General features: G+C 52.7%; 1 long non-coding RNA gene across 1 annotated transcript; it reads left to right on the forward strand.

Moving 5' to 3' along the window:
* The first annotated feature begins 2,151 nt into the window (after nucleotides 1-2,151).
* LOC108586643 lies at nucleotides 2,152-13,669 on the forward strand. Its single transcript, XR_001904153.3, has 3 exons — nucleotides 2,152-9,748; nucleotides 9,822-9,936; nucleotides 10,318-13,669. It is a non-coding gene; the product is annotated as an uncharacterized LOC108586643 (long non-coding RNA).
* The last annotated feature ends 1,016 nt before the right edge of the window (nucleotides 13,670-14,685 follow it).

Below are 14,685 nucleotides of genomic sequence, written 5' to 3' on the forward strand. Positions count from 1 at the left end.
CCCTTTCTTCTTAGGTTCAGGCTAAGGCCGGCTGTGCCCGAGGGGCACAACACCTGAGTGGAGATGAGCAGCCCAGGGGCGCCCTGCTGACCCGCACCCTTCCCAGACCACAGAGGGCGAAGAGGTCGCTGAGTGAGTGGCGGGGGTGTGGGATGGAACTGTGTACATGGTGTGGTGTGTGTGTGGCGTGTGTTGGTGCGTGCGTGAAGCGGCGGTCTATATCTGTGTGTGGAGGAAGGAATGGTCTGAAGGGACATGGAATGGAAGGGACAGGACAGGAAATAGGGACAGGACAACACCAGGTCCATGTGCGGTATGTGTAGTGTGTGTAATGTGCATTGGCGTGTGGCCAGGTGAGCGGCGCGGTGATGCGTGCATCCAGGTGGTCAGTGCGTGGCATGTCTGTGCATGTGTGTTGTGTGTGTGCGTGGTGTCGCAGTGGTGGTATAATAGCCAGCGTGGTGTGCGCATTACGTGTTCACGCAGGCATGGCGTGGTGTGCGCACCCATGCCTTTGCGGTACAGTACGTACGCTGTGGTGTGGTGTCCACACGTGACCATGTCCCTACACGTCCACCTACAGGGATTCACACTTCAGTCATTCATTCACTCATTCATCTAACATAATTAGCCTCTGTTCCAGGTCCTGTTCGTGAGACATTCACAGGTAGGCAGAAAGGACAGAGACAGAGTCTAGCAGGGCACTGAGGGGTTGTGGGGGCCCAGAGGGAGGGCAGCTAGAGGCCCAGCGAGGCCGTGGCATCCAGGGCGGTGCTGAAAGACAAGTGAGCTCGCCAGGCCAACTGGACAGCATGGTACAGGCACCTCCTGAAGTCTAATGCAGAAGGCCCTTAGCAACCTTATGTCCCAGATGAGGAAAGGGTTTGGGGAGGTGGTGTGACTCATCCAAGGTCACACAGTCACCCAAGAAATGGCCCCCAGGATTCAGACCCAAATCTGCTGACCCCCAAACCTGCGTTTGATTTAATGATTTAGATTTGTACAAGTTTCTATACACAGCATTAATTTATATTTATTTATGCATTTATAATAAGCCCAGCCTCTGTTTAAAATCTCTCTGCTTCCCAGATTCTCAGTAAGATGAGCAGGCCCAGGCTCAGTGGCCTCAAAGGCAGGTTACAGTGAGCAATGGGGGTGTAACCTGGTCACGCTGGAGTTCTGGAAAGACCTCTTTGACAGCCAGTGGGGCATGCATGTGTGCGTGCATGCATATGCATGTATGTTTGTGTGAAAATATGTGTGTGCAGGCATGTGTTTGTATGTGCACGTGTGTGTTAATATGTGTTTGTACATTTGTATGTATGTGTATGTGTGTGTTTGTGTGCATATGTGTATATATGGTGGTGTATATGTGTGTATGTGTACGTGTGTGGTATATGTGGTTATGTGTGTATATTGTGTTTATGTATGTGTGTATATATGTATGTGTTTGTGTTTGTGGATATGTGTATGTATATAGGTGCGTGTATAGATGTGTGTGTGCACATGCATATGTCTGTGTATATGTGTTATATGTGTATGTATTGTACATATGCAAATGTGTATATGTGTATATGTGTATATGTTTGTGTATATGTATGTAGGTGTTTGTATATTTGTGTGTTTGTATATGTGTGTGTGCATTGCATGCATCTGTGTATGTGTGTATATATGTGTGTATGTGTATGTGTGTGTATTGTGTATGTGTGTGTATGTATATAGCTGTGCGTATAGGTAGCTATATGTGTATGTATATAGCTGTGTGTATAGATTGTGTATGCACATGTATATGTCTGTGTGTATGTGTGTAGGTATATGTGTATAAATGTGTGCATATGTGGGTGTGGGTGTGTGGATGTGTATACATGCATGTATGTGGGTATGGGTGTGTGTATGTGTGTGTGTGCACTAGCAGGGGATATGCCGAGCAGGGAAACGTGACAAGGACCTGGCAGCAGTCCCAAGGGGTGATGGTGGTGGCCTGGATTCTGGTGGGCTGGGGGTGAGGAGCGGATGGATTCCAAGTTCGGAGGGGCTTGGGCAGGGCTGGGTGGTGGTTTGGATGTGGGGGGTGGGTGGGAGGAGGCAGCAAGTGTCTGCTGTGGGAAGCCGGGTGGTTGATGGGGGCTCATTCTCTGAGGTGGGAGGGAGGAGCAGATGGGGAAGGCAGTGAGTTCAGCCCTGTACCCAACATGTGGGGCAGAGCTCCTGCTTTCTGGGTGTTCTGTGGCCTTCTCTGAGTGACGCCCACACATACACATACACACCCACTTCCCCCAGTGCACCTGGGCCATTCCCCTGCTTAGCAGCTGATGGGAAGAATCAGAAAGGCTCTGGAGGGCAGTGGCTGCATCCTGCTTCGGCCAGAGCTCCACCTTGACCAGTAAGTCCTGAGCCCGGCCATTTCCAGGCTGTCCCCAGGCCTAGTGGGAGGAGGAAGACATGGACACCATTCTATTAGAGGCCTGGCTGTGGCCAAGCTCTCTGAGGGACAGAAGCCTCTAGCACTGGACATGGTGGCCCAAGCCCCTCCCCTACCCCCGGCGGACAGATGTATGCCTCAGAATCCAGGCCTCAGGTCCCAGCACTCTCTTCTAGCATTGGAGGCAGCCTCATCCTAAAGCCTGCAGTCCCTCCTCAGCTCAGCCTTGGGCCTGTCTGGCTGGATCGCAGAGTGCTGGCGGCGTCCTCGTGGTGGAAGGCCCATGGAACCCCAAGAGGAGCTCTCTCTGCCCCTGCTTTTCAGCCTCTCTAAGTGTCCCTCCTCCATGCCCACTGCAGAGCAGCCCCCTTCTGATTTGCTGGGTCATCCCTGTCCCCTTGGAGCCTCAGTTTCCTCACCGGTCCATGGCAGAGCCATCGTGGGGAAGTCCCCATGCTGAGGAAGGGGCACATTCCTCAGAACGGGGACATCTCTTGTCCTCCTGTCGGGGTCCCTGCCTGCAGTGTGGGGGGCCGCCTATGAGAAGGCTCTGTGAGCCCCTCCTCTGGAGCCTTCCCTGGCAGGCTGCCAGCAGCTCTCCCAGGCTGAATGAGTTATTTTGAAGTGAATGTGGGGGGTGAATTAATGAGCAGTTGGCTCTGGAGCTGTGATCGGTGCCAGCCCCCAGCTCCCACCCTAGTGCCCATTGGCTCTGGAACTGCCACTGAGCATGAGCCTCCCTCCCCAGGGCTGAGCAGCAAGAGGCAGGCCAGGGGCTGCCCTGGGCTGGCACCTGCTTCATGCCAGGGGAGGCCCGCTGTCCTGTCTCACCCATCTCCCGTCCTCAGGCCTCCGGGGAAGGAAGGGGTGTGTGGTGTGGTCTTTCTCACCAGGTCAAGCTGAGTTCCTAGCAGGCCAGCCTGGAGAGTCCCCAGCAGGGCTTCGAGGCCCCTCCGAGGCCGCCCCAGCTCTCTGCTCTGGGCACAGTGCATTGGTTGTCCAACATTCCTATGAATCTTTAGCAGCAACAAAAGTTCGGAGCCCTTGCCTGCCGCAGCCAGCCGCATTCCAAGAGGAACATGCAGCTGGGGTTCCTGTTCCCATTTGGCACACGAGGAGCAGGCACGGCCAGTCACACAGCCAGTGGGGCGAGGGAGTCCAGAAACCCATTTCCTGTGCGAACCTGTCTACCCTGAAGATCCCTCAAGCCACAAATGCTCCCTCCTCCCTCCCTCCTCCTCCCTCCCTCTCCCCCCGTCCTCCTCCTCTCATTCCTTCCTCTGCAGCCCTCATGCGTGCTCTGTCCCCCTTCTGGTGACCCCAAATCCTTTCCACTCTCTTCCCAGGGTTTCCTCCCCATTGGGCCATGACTGCCACAAGAGCAGTGGCACAACAGACCCATCTCAGTCACCCCAGTATCCAGCACGGGGCTGGTCACAGCAGCATCCACAACTGTCCACTGTCCACTGAGTGACCAAGAATCAATGTGTGCAGCCCAGTGCGACCCGGAGCTCCCTTCCAAGCAATCTGTTCCTCCGGCTTGCATGCCTCTGGCTGTGGGAAGCTCACTCCCTTATGAAGAATCCATTTCCACCTTTAGATGGTTCTGTCCATCTGCAAGGCTGGCCTTATGGTGAGCCAGAAGCTGCCCCTCTGGAGCTGCCCCCATGAGCCACACAGAACAGACGTGCTGTCTTTCCCTACTTCATCCTTTCCTCAAAACCCCACTGCTTTGTGCTCCAGGCTGAGCGGTGGAGATCTGGCTCCTGCCCACTAGCCTGGGCCACCACATCCCGGCCCCTGGCTTCTTTGCTGTTTCTTGTGCACATCATGCCTGATTCCCTACCCGGCACCTGTGCAGCCCCAGTCTTGGTAGGCCCCTTCTCCTCCATCAAATCTCCGCCCACCCAGCACCTGTGCACCCCCAGTCTTGGTAGGCCCCTTCTCCTCCATCAAACCTCCGCCCAAACATCTCCTGTCCAGTGGAAGTCAGCCCTTCCCTTATTCCGTTGCGTCCTCCTGTTTATTTCCTTCACTTGCCAGCTCATCTCAGCTTAGCTCATCTTAATTCCTTAATTTGCAGTCTTCATTTCCAGCCGCCATGAGAACAGAAGGTCTCTGGAGTGGGGACTTCATCTTTACCCCTGGAGCCTTCCACAGGGCCTGGTACACAGGCATTAATAACTGTGTGCCCAGTGACATCGTCCCCGTCCCCATCACCATTCTCTTCATAGAGGCAGAAGAGCCATGAAGTGGCTAAAAACCAGGCCTCTGGGCCATACTGTTGGGCTCTGGGGCTGAATCTGGGACTTAACCAGTGTTTCTAAGCAGCCTTGGAGATAGAAGCAGGCAGGGCTGAGAACGCTGATTCCCCATGGCTCAAGCAGGCATCTTGATTTTGCCCAGAATTTAGGCTTTTTCTCTCAAATCTTTCTCATTTCCCCATAAACACAGAATCCCTTCAGCATCTGCAGGGGAAAGGAAATTCACATGTAATGAACATCTCCTGTGTGCCTGGTGAGTTTGTTTGCTCTTCCTAACAACCGCATGATTGGAGCCCCCGCATTACACATGAGGAGGCTGAGGCTCCTCAGAGAGGCTGATGCACTTGTTCAAGGACACACAGCTGGGAGAGATGAACCTGGGACTGGACCTCAGTGCTGTGCGGCCCCAGGATCTTGGGGTTTGGAATTGGAGGAGTTCTGTGGAAGTTGGAGCCAGCATGTTCTGTAGAGCCAGAAACAGGCTTTGGCTGTCCCTGAAGCCTGATCCAAAGGTAGCGAGTTCCTCCACTGGAGGATACCAACAACATGCCAAGTAAGCTACCACGAAGCCTGTGCAGTTTACACGTGTTGGCTCCGTTCCCACTTTAGGAGGAGGGAATCATTCTTGGCCCCATTTACCCTGAAGAAATGAAGACTCAGAAGTCAGAGGAAGGCTGTGGGACAGAGTGGAATGAATATGCAGTGAAAGTAGTCATTACAGCAATTCCAATGCGTGCGTCACTGCTTACGTGGGCCACCACAGTGGTGTAGCCAACCTTGGGCTCAGGGTGCTGCAAACATCACTCCACTTAATGTTTACAGCAACCCAAGGAAAGTCGGTGCCATTATTGTCGCCATTCTCCAGATGTAGAAATGGGTTCAGAAAGGTTAAGTAATTTGCCCAAGGTCACACAGCTCGTCAGTGGCACAAAAATGACAGTCACACGACTGACTTCAAGCCCCATGAGAAGTCTCCAGCTGGTGGGGCTGCTGCTTCTGAGATGAAGCAACCACGAGCCTCTGTCAGGGTCGGGAGCCCCAGTCCTCTTTCTAGGGCCACTTGTGACACCCCCACCCTTGTGGGCCTCAGCAGAAGGGAGAATGTCCCTGAGGATGTCCTCTGGCTATTTCAAAGACAAATTGTAGAGGGCTCGGCTCTCGGTTTGAGGGGCCGTCTTTCCTGTGACCGTCTCTGACTCTCACAGGTACAAAGAATCACCCTTTCAAGAGGGTCTTTGGATCTAGAAACTTCCATACTCCTCTCCCATCTGATCAGCCATACCACTCTGAAAAAGCAATCCAAAGGAAATATTTTAAAATTTGAGAACAGCTTTTGGCATAAAGGTATGCATCACAGCTTTGTGCAGAATAGCAGGAAACAATTGTAAGATCGTGAGCCATGGGATCAGCCTCTTGGAGGAGAAAGAGCTTAGAATGAAAGGGAAATGCTCACGAAATCTTACATGTACCGAGCAGAAGACGACAGAGCACCTTCTAATCACAGGGGGAAGCAAAGGAACAAAAGGATGTCAGTAGATATCAAGGATGCTTGGGGTGAGACAGAGCTGGGGGTTTTTCTTTTCTATGTTTTTTTCTTATTGTCATATTTACCAAGTTTATTTAAACAAGCATTACTTTTATAGTGGGTTGGGGGAGAGAGAGAGAGAGAGACCTTTATTTTATGCAACTAAAACCAAAACTGCTTCTGGATGCAGACAAGAACCAAGTGTACCACCTGGCCAGGGTGCAGGCTCTCCCACCGCCAGATCCTGTGAGGCTGACAGATGCTGAATTTCCTCATGCTGCCCTTCTCTGAGGAACACTGGACATCTCTGTTAAGAACGTTATATCTGGGTTGCCAGAAATTCTTTCCAAAGCACTTGCAGTCTTACCTCAGGCTTGGCCGTGGGGTGTCTTGGCAGTTCTTTTGCCTGCAACTCTTGCACGTATTTTCCAAAGCACAGAATCGTTTTCAGTGGAAGTACCTTTCCCCTATAGGATCTTCAGTGCAAGGGCTGGGGAAAGGTGGCCAGTGAGTGTGGCATTTCAGCTGTCTGATGTCCATCTTCACATGAAGGGAGTTCATCTGATCCAATGGGCTTGACCAGGAAATTTAATTATTATTTGGGTATACCAGGGCTGAGGGCCCTTTCCAAGCCAGGCCAAACCTGCAACGTCCCCTGTGGCCAGGGGAGCCCCGAAGGTCCAGAGGCCAAAGGAGCCCAGAGCAGGCCAGGGTAGCCCCTGGTCCTGGGTATCTTGTGCCTCCAGATGCTGTTTCTCCCCAGCTGGAGCTGGTCTGCTGAGGGCCTTCAGGAAGCCTCCGGGGTGCCCAACACATCAAGAGAGCATCTCACGCTGGGCGCCTGCGTCTCCAGTCCTCGTGGAACCGTACCTGTGAGAAGGTGGAGGACCCTTCGGCACAGCCGCTGCCTGCCCCAGGGGTAGGGGCTAATCTTGAGGGTGGGTCTTTGGAATGGAGCAAGTAGAGGTGAGGAGTGAGGGGGAACGGGGTGTGTTCTATCCTATGCTTTGTGATGAACTCCTAGTCCCATTTGAGGGAGGGGAAAACTGAGGCTGGGTACGAGAGACTTTCCCAAGATCATCTAATTTGCAGCAGAGTCAGAATTATTACCCAGGACATGAGGCCTCTCAGGGGACATCAGGACCCCCCCAAGTGCTCACTGTGGAAGGTTCTTCCAGAGCCTCCTTCTGGTCCTAGATGGGCCCATCACAAAGAAGGAACAGTGAGTCTGCTCTAGGCAGTGTGTACACTGGAAAGAGCATGGGCTCTGGAGTCAGATAAACTCAGTTTCTACTGTGTGATCTTGGGTAAGTCACTTAACCTCTCTGAGCCTTCCTTTTTCTGTAGCTGGACACCAATACCAACCTCATGGGGTTAGTTTGAAGCCGAAGAGCTTTCCTCATGACAGGGAAAGAGAAGTCGTTGACAACAGGAGATACTCAGCCGGTGTCAATGCAGGACAGATGCTCCCAGGCCACACCAGCGGGAGGTGCCCCCTGCTGGGGTCTGGAGGGCAGGACCAGCATGGCTCCTCCCCCGAAACCTCTGCCCCTGACATTGCCTGGCACAAGGCAGGGGCTTGATAAGTGTCGCGGTCAAATGAAGCAAATTTGGCAAGTGGCCAGCCCCATTCCTGGTGTTCTCCTTGCCTTCCTGGCCCTGGAGCCCCCTCCTGCTCTGAAGGCTCTGCTCTGCCATAAGCCAGGTCCCTGCCCTGCCCTGTGTGGCTCAGGAGGACGTGGACATCCCTGAGCTGGTCCAGATGCCTGCACCCCTGCTTTGCTCCTTGGGGAGGACTTTGCCTGTTTCTCATGGACGCTTACTCCGTGCCAGAGGCCGGGCCTCACCTGCACGATCCCGTTCATGCCTCACAACCCCACAGGGCAAGTGCTGTGAGGATCTTCACTCTATAGAGGTAGAGCTGAAGCTTTGGAGGAAAGGACTTGCTGCTGTGGGCTGAATTATGCCCCCGCTGCCCCCACGTTCATATATGGAAGCTCTAACCCTCTATGTGACTGTATGTGGGGACGGGGTCTTTAGGAGGTAATGAAGGTAAAATGATGTCATAATCCCATAGGACCACAGCCTTATAAGAAGAGGAAGAGGGACCAGAACTCTCTCTCCGTGTGAGTGTACAGGGCAGGCCAGGAGGAGGGCCCACTCCAGAAATGGCCCTGCGCCAGGCTGCCCAGCCACCACCGCTGGGAGAAATGAGTTTCAGTTGCGAGCTGCCCAGTCTGCAATACTGTGTCATGGCCGGGACTGACCACCACTCGCCCAAAGTCACACAGAGAGGAGCAACCAGGATTCAAGCTCCAGTCTGTTCTTGCAGACTCAAACCTGTTCATGACCCCACAGTGGGTCTCCCGTGCTAGGGCTGTGCCTCAGTAGCCAGGTCTGTGGAGCGGGAGGCTTTTTTCTGCCCTGCTCCAGGGGCCATGAAGCCTGGGTAACCTCTGACACACCTCCGGCCCTGCTGGCCATGGGGCCATTTCTGCTGCAGCAGTGCCCCCTGCTGGCCCAGACCACGTCTGCCTCGTGCCTGGCCCCTGGAGTTCGTTCCCCTCCCTCCAGATCTGGCCCTCCAAGCCCTGCTCCTTCCATGCCATCCCTCAGGTTCTGCAGGGCACTGGCCACTTCTGCACAGCCAGGCCTTCCCACCCTACCCCCGAGATTCACAGAGCGGGGTTCACTCCCTCCCAGGCTTGGCTTCCCCAGGCTGAGGGCCGGGCAGTGGCACCCTTCCACAGACCACACGAGTTAGCTCCCTCCCCACCCAACAAGGCCAGCGCTGGCTCTGTCTCAGGCCCCTTTGTTCAGGTCTCTTCTGAATAAAGGCACCAGAGGGTCCAGCTCTGGCCATAATACCCCAGATGAAGCTTGACAGGAGGAGACCTGGACACAACAGGCCAGGTGGGGATGGGAAGCCTCTGGGCCAGGATGCTGCCTTGGGCCTGAGTGGGCAGGGAAGAGGCGAAGACACGCTATTGTGGATCCTTGGCTGGCTACAAGGCTCTCAGATGCCAACCCACCTCCCTTCTGTCCCTTTGCACTCCCTGGGCCCCCTGCAGCCCAGGGTCCCTCACTGCCTCCTCCACCGGCTGCTCACTGAACCCCTTCCACCTCTTGGAGAGGGCGAGCTGGGATTCTGGAGCCAGAAACTCCTGGGTCCCTTTCTACACTAACTCACTTTGTGACCGTCTTCTCTCTGGGCCTTCGTTTCCTCAACTGTGCAGCGGGGGCAGTGCATCTCTCTTGGGTGTGAAGGGCCCAGCAGAGAGCTCAGTGCAAAGCTGGCATCAGTGCCTGTTTGCGCGATGGACAGAAGGGTTGGGGGGGTCAGTGGCCTTGACTACAGGGACAGGGACCCTGCTCACCTCCAGGCTGTCTTCCTTGCCTTTCTTTCCTTGAAGGGAGTGGTTCCCTCTGAGTGCCTATGCTGATGAGCTCCCTGCAGCCCCATCTGCATAAGGAGCTTCTGACTCTGTTTCTCTGGGTCAAGCTCAGGCCATGGATTCATCTTAAGGGCAGCTTCAGGTGGGTAAAGTAGGTAGGGGTGTGGGGAGGCAGATCCAGTTCCAGTCTTGATTTCACCAAGTTCTTATCGTAGAAACTCCTGGAAAACCGTTTTCCATTGGCTGAGCCTCAGTTTCATCTTCTGCAAAATGGAGCAATGACACCCATCCTGTTAAAGGAGCTCCGTGAGGAGGTGCATGCAGCTCAGAGTAGGTACCTCATGCCCACAACCCCCACAGTCTGGGTTGCATCTACACTCGCCCTCTCACCTCTCGGTTCCTTAGCTCCTCTGAGCTGCAGTAGCTCAAAAGCAGCTCAAACTCAGCTTATCTCACCCTCAGCTCCTTACCCCACCCCAGTAGCTGCCCACCCTCCACTCACTGCACAGACTGGAAACCCAGGTGGGGTTTCCTTGATTCCTTTCTCTCCCTCAACTCCTTCCCTAGTCCCCAGACCCACAGCCCCAGAAGATTCCATCCTCACACACTCCTGCTGCCTCCTTCCTTGACTGCCCACTGGACTGGTGCAGGAGCCTGCTGGCGGTTCCAACATTCATCTAGCTCCTTTCCTACCCTTTCCCCGCACTGCAGCTGATGACTTTACCAGGCTCACATGCGGTTCCTTGCTGAAAATCCTGCAGGGGCTTCTCAGTGCTTCTAGGAGGAAGAACACTTCTCTCTGCTGGAGGTCCTGCATTATCTGAGCCCTGTGACGACCCTGTTAGATTTCAGGGCGCCTTCCCCTCACTCAGAGCTCCAGCTATCCTGGACTTCCTTTGCTGGCCTTTCCCTCTGTCTGGAATGTTCTTTCCCATCCCACCTCATTGCCTGGTTGCCACCTACTCACTCTCCAAATCTCAGCCCAGGCACAGCATCTCTAGAGAGGCTTGTCCTGAGCCCTGGCACGGTTGAATGCCTCTGCTGCAAGCTCCTGGCAGTCTGGAGCCCCTTCTTTGGGCCCTTTCTTGGTTATTATTGAACAAACCGTTGGGTGACCCCATGGCAGAGTCTTCTCTGCCCCATAGACCACAAGCTCCCTGAGAACAGGGTTACTTCTGTGCCTGCTCCAATCCCTGCAGAGAATTTGGGATGAAACAGATGCTTGATAAATATGGTTATATCCTCCTTGAACCCTTGGGGGCCTTCATTCTATGTCCTGAGTTTTGCACAAGATGTTCAGGCTGATTGTTGGTTGGAGAGCTCACGGTGTGGCGGAAAGAATCTTAGTCTGGGATTCAGGAGTCTTGAGTTCTAGCCTTGGTTCCGCTGTGTGACTCTGGGCAAATCACTGCCCCTCTCTGAGTCTGTGTTCTCACCATAACATAAAGGGGCTGTATTGTGCAAGATCAGAGCAATCTTTTCCAATAGGATTGGTACAGAAAAGTTTCTTGAATAAGACAGGGCCTGTACAGGGTCTTGAAATAATGGCAGGATTGAGTGAGGTGGAGGAGGAAAGGCATTCCAGATGGGAGGAACAGCAAGAGCAAAGGTGGGAATGAACATAGCCTGTGAATTGCATGAGTGGCTGGAGGGAGGGTGGGAGGTGAGGCCCGGGTGAGCAGGAATGGTGGGGAGCAGGGACTGAACTCCCCTTCCCAAAGTCCTCTGGGGCCCCCAGCTGACTAGGATCCCAGTCCCAGCTCTGAGAATGACTGGTTCAACCTGAAGAGGCCTTAATTGCAAGGCCCCTCAATTATCCACCCCGCCCAGCACCTCCCAGCCTCTGGCATGGTGGGTTAATTTCTGACTCTCCAGGTTGTCCTGTTAATAGTCTTGTCTTCCTGTAACCGACAGCTCCCTCATCAGATAGCGGCAAGGACGAGTCCTCCGGGGGCTCCTGCCTGCCGCCCTCTGTGGCTAGGGAGATGGTGTCACCGCCCAGGAATGCTGCACCCAGGCCCCCTCCCCGTTCCCAGCAGCTTATCTAGTCTGGAATCTTGTGTCTTGCTTTGCCATCTCCTGCCCTGTGCCGCCCCCTGCCACCCTCAGCCCCACACACTGTCCCCTAGAGCCGGCTTCTCTGGGGTTTTGGGTTAAAAGGCTGCCAAGATTGGTTTCTTGGTGCCTCTCTGGGCCAGGTCTGGAGCTCTGGCTGTGGGGGTGAGGCTGGGGTAGGTGCCAGCATCCTGGCTGAGGGATGGGTTGAGAGGCGGCAGTTCATGTGCAGGATGCTGCAGGCTGGATTAGCAGGCTAAGATTGGGATGGGTGGGAACTTTTGCTGCCAGAAAGAGCCTGGGTGCCCGAAACAGTGGAGACTATGGGATGGGAAGCAGGGATTTCATCCTGAACAATCAGCCCACCCAGTGGGCCCAGCATCGAAGCACTGGGGAGAGACTGGGTGGGTGAGACCAGCCAAGTGTGTGCGGCAGGTGTTCTGAGTCCTGGGGTAAGGTTTGCCACTTGTGGTCACCTAAAATGAAGTGCCCATCAAAGGCAAGACTTCAAAGGCCACCGGTACCAGAGAACAGAGTTAAGGGCAGGAGGAATTCAAGGGCTGTTTTAATGGCACCAGACAGCTTAAAGAAAGAAAATAGCGGCGAAAAATCCCTAGAGCCTTAGCCCAAGGCATGGACCCAAACTCAAGAACGTTCTATGGTCTGGAAAAAGAATCTCATCTCTTATCAAGGCAGGGCTGACATGACTGAACACCAGATGCCTACTTTGATCTGGTGGGTTACTGAGTTACAATATTAGTTGAATTCTCAACCTTTGCAGGGTTCTTACATAAATATCAGGAATTAATCCAGAAGAGGTGAGAGTTGAGAATCAGAATGAGGGTAGACAAGATGGTGCACTCAGAGACCCAGACTTCCAAGCCTTACAGAGTGTCCCATGCAGGCCAAGCTGGCCATTCTCCCCTCTTAAAGGGATTGTTCCAGCTCAAGTCAAGACTCCTTGCCTAAGGGTGTTCATTTGCAAGGTGGAAAACAACACTCCTCCTTGTGCCTCCAGGCTTGTGACTAAGTCAGATTCCAGCATGTTCCTGTTGACCAATTATAAAGTCAAACTTTGGAGGAGAAAGTTTACTTACCGACAGAATTGCAAGACTTTACTAACTTATCTTGGCAAAATCCTGGGCATACCACGTGTGGATGGTTTATCAGAAGGAATATCATTTTAGATCTGATGTCAGGAATTAATCCAGAAGAGGTGAGAATTGAGAATCAGAGTGAGGGCAAACAGGATGGTGCACTCAGAGACCCAGACTTCCAAGCCCTACAGAGTGTCCCATGCAGGCCAAGCTGGCCCTTCTCCCCTCTCTTAAAGGGGTTGTTCCAGCTCAAGTCAAGTCTCCTTGCCTGAAGGTGTTCATTTGCAAGGGGGAAAACCTTAGAAAGTTCCAGGGTTTGGGTCCCTGCCTTGAGGTAAGGATCTAGGGATTCTTCATGCTATTTTCTTTCTTTAGGCTGTCTGGTGCCATTAAAAACAGACATTTCAACTCACAGTTCTAGAATTCCTCCTGCCCTCAATTCTGTTCTATGGCACCAATGGCCTTAGTTTCTTGATGTCAGTGAGCCTGTCTGAGCTCTGGATTCAATATGCTGGATTCAGTACTCCCAGGAGCTGGGAGAGATTTCTCGATATAAGAAATTCAGGAGAAAGATGTCCTCCTATCCGAAACCCTGACCCTTAAGAGACCCCAGAAGTTACTCCCTTGTCCAAGACCTTATACATTATCCTTGAGGAGGGGAGTGCCAACCTCTTTGAACCCCCTCACCCCACCCAAAGGCTGTTCTCTGTGTATTAGGCATGCTGGTGGTAGTTGCCATTGTTAAATAAACCCCTTACATCAATGGAAAATAACTTGAGCCATTACAATGAAAAATGTTCAGACCCTCACCCCACTCAATATGTCATACCAGGCTGGGCACAGTGCATCACGCCTGTAATCCCAACACTTTGGGAGGCCGAAGTGGGAGGATCGCTTGAACCCAGGAGGTTGAGAGCAGCCTGGGCAATGTAAGGAGACCCCATCTCTACAAAAAAATCAAGTCATAAAAATTAGCCAGGCATGATGGCACGTGCTTGTAGTCCTAGATACTTGGGAGGTTGAGGCAGGAGGATCACCTGAACCCAGAAGGCTGAGGCTATAGTGAGCTGTGATTGAGCCACTGCACTCCAGCCTGGGTGACAGAGTGAGACTCTGTCTAAAAACAAAAAAAATTCAGAACCCGAGTCCCTTGACTGGAGTGGTCAGCCTTGAGGAAACACTATCTAATAATATAATTTAGTTCCTTAAAACTTCTCTTGTTCCTCTCCAAAAGGACCTATTTCAGAGTAACAGTGTACTGGCAAAGATCCTAGATCTCTTGAAAATTATTAGACACTAACCCTGAATTAATGCTAATTTCTAAAGACCCAGATTACCCAGAGATTTACCAATGAGAGTGGGGGTTTATAGGGATCAGATGCTGAATGGAATGTTGATCTGAGTCTGCTTCATGACAGACAGCAGTACTGTCAGTGGGTACTTCCCCAGGTTCCCAGTACAGAGTTAGAATAGATACTCTCCAGATTGGCAGATTTACTGCGTGGTTCCCTGACCCACAGAGCAAGTTCAGGCCAAGGGAAAGCTACTATAGGTTCCCAAATCACATCAAAATAGTAAGTCAAGAGCACTAATGCATATTAAGCAGCAGCACAAAGATTAACACGACTATGAAAGAAAGATGCAGGGGTTGTACTTCCAGTTAACTTTCTAGTTTGGCCAGTGTGTAAATTGGATGAGTCTTGAAAAATGAAAATGGATGATTATAATTAAGCAGGCAGTGATTCCAATTATAGTTCCACAATGTTCCAAATGCGGTCTCATGATTGGAACAAATTAATGTAGATTTGACACCCAGAAACTATTTTCCCTCCTATATCCTGATCACCAGAGAACATCAGAACTACTTTATTTTCTCATGGCAGGGACAGACAACAGCACACCTGCCATCTTGCCTCATGGCTGAGTC

This window comes from Papio anubis, chromosome 1 (assembly GCF_008728515.1).
Source record: "Papio anubis isolate 15944 chromosome 1, Panubis1.0, whole genome shotgun sequence".
In the NCBI taxonomy this organism is placed as follows: domain Eukaryota; kingdom Metazoa; phylum Chordata; class Mammalia; order Primates; family Cercopithecidae; genus Papio; species Papio anubis.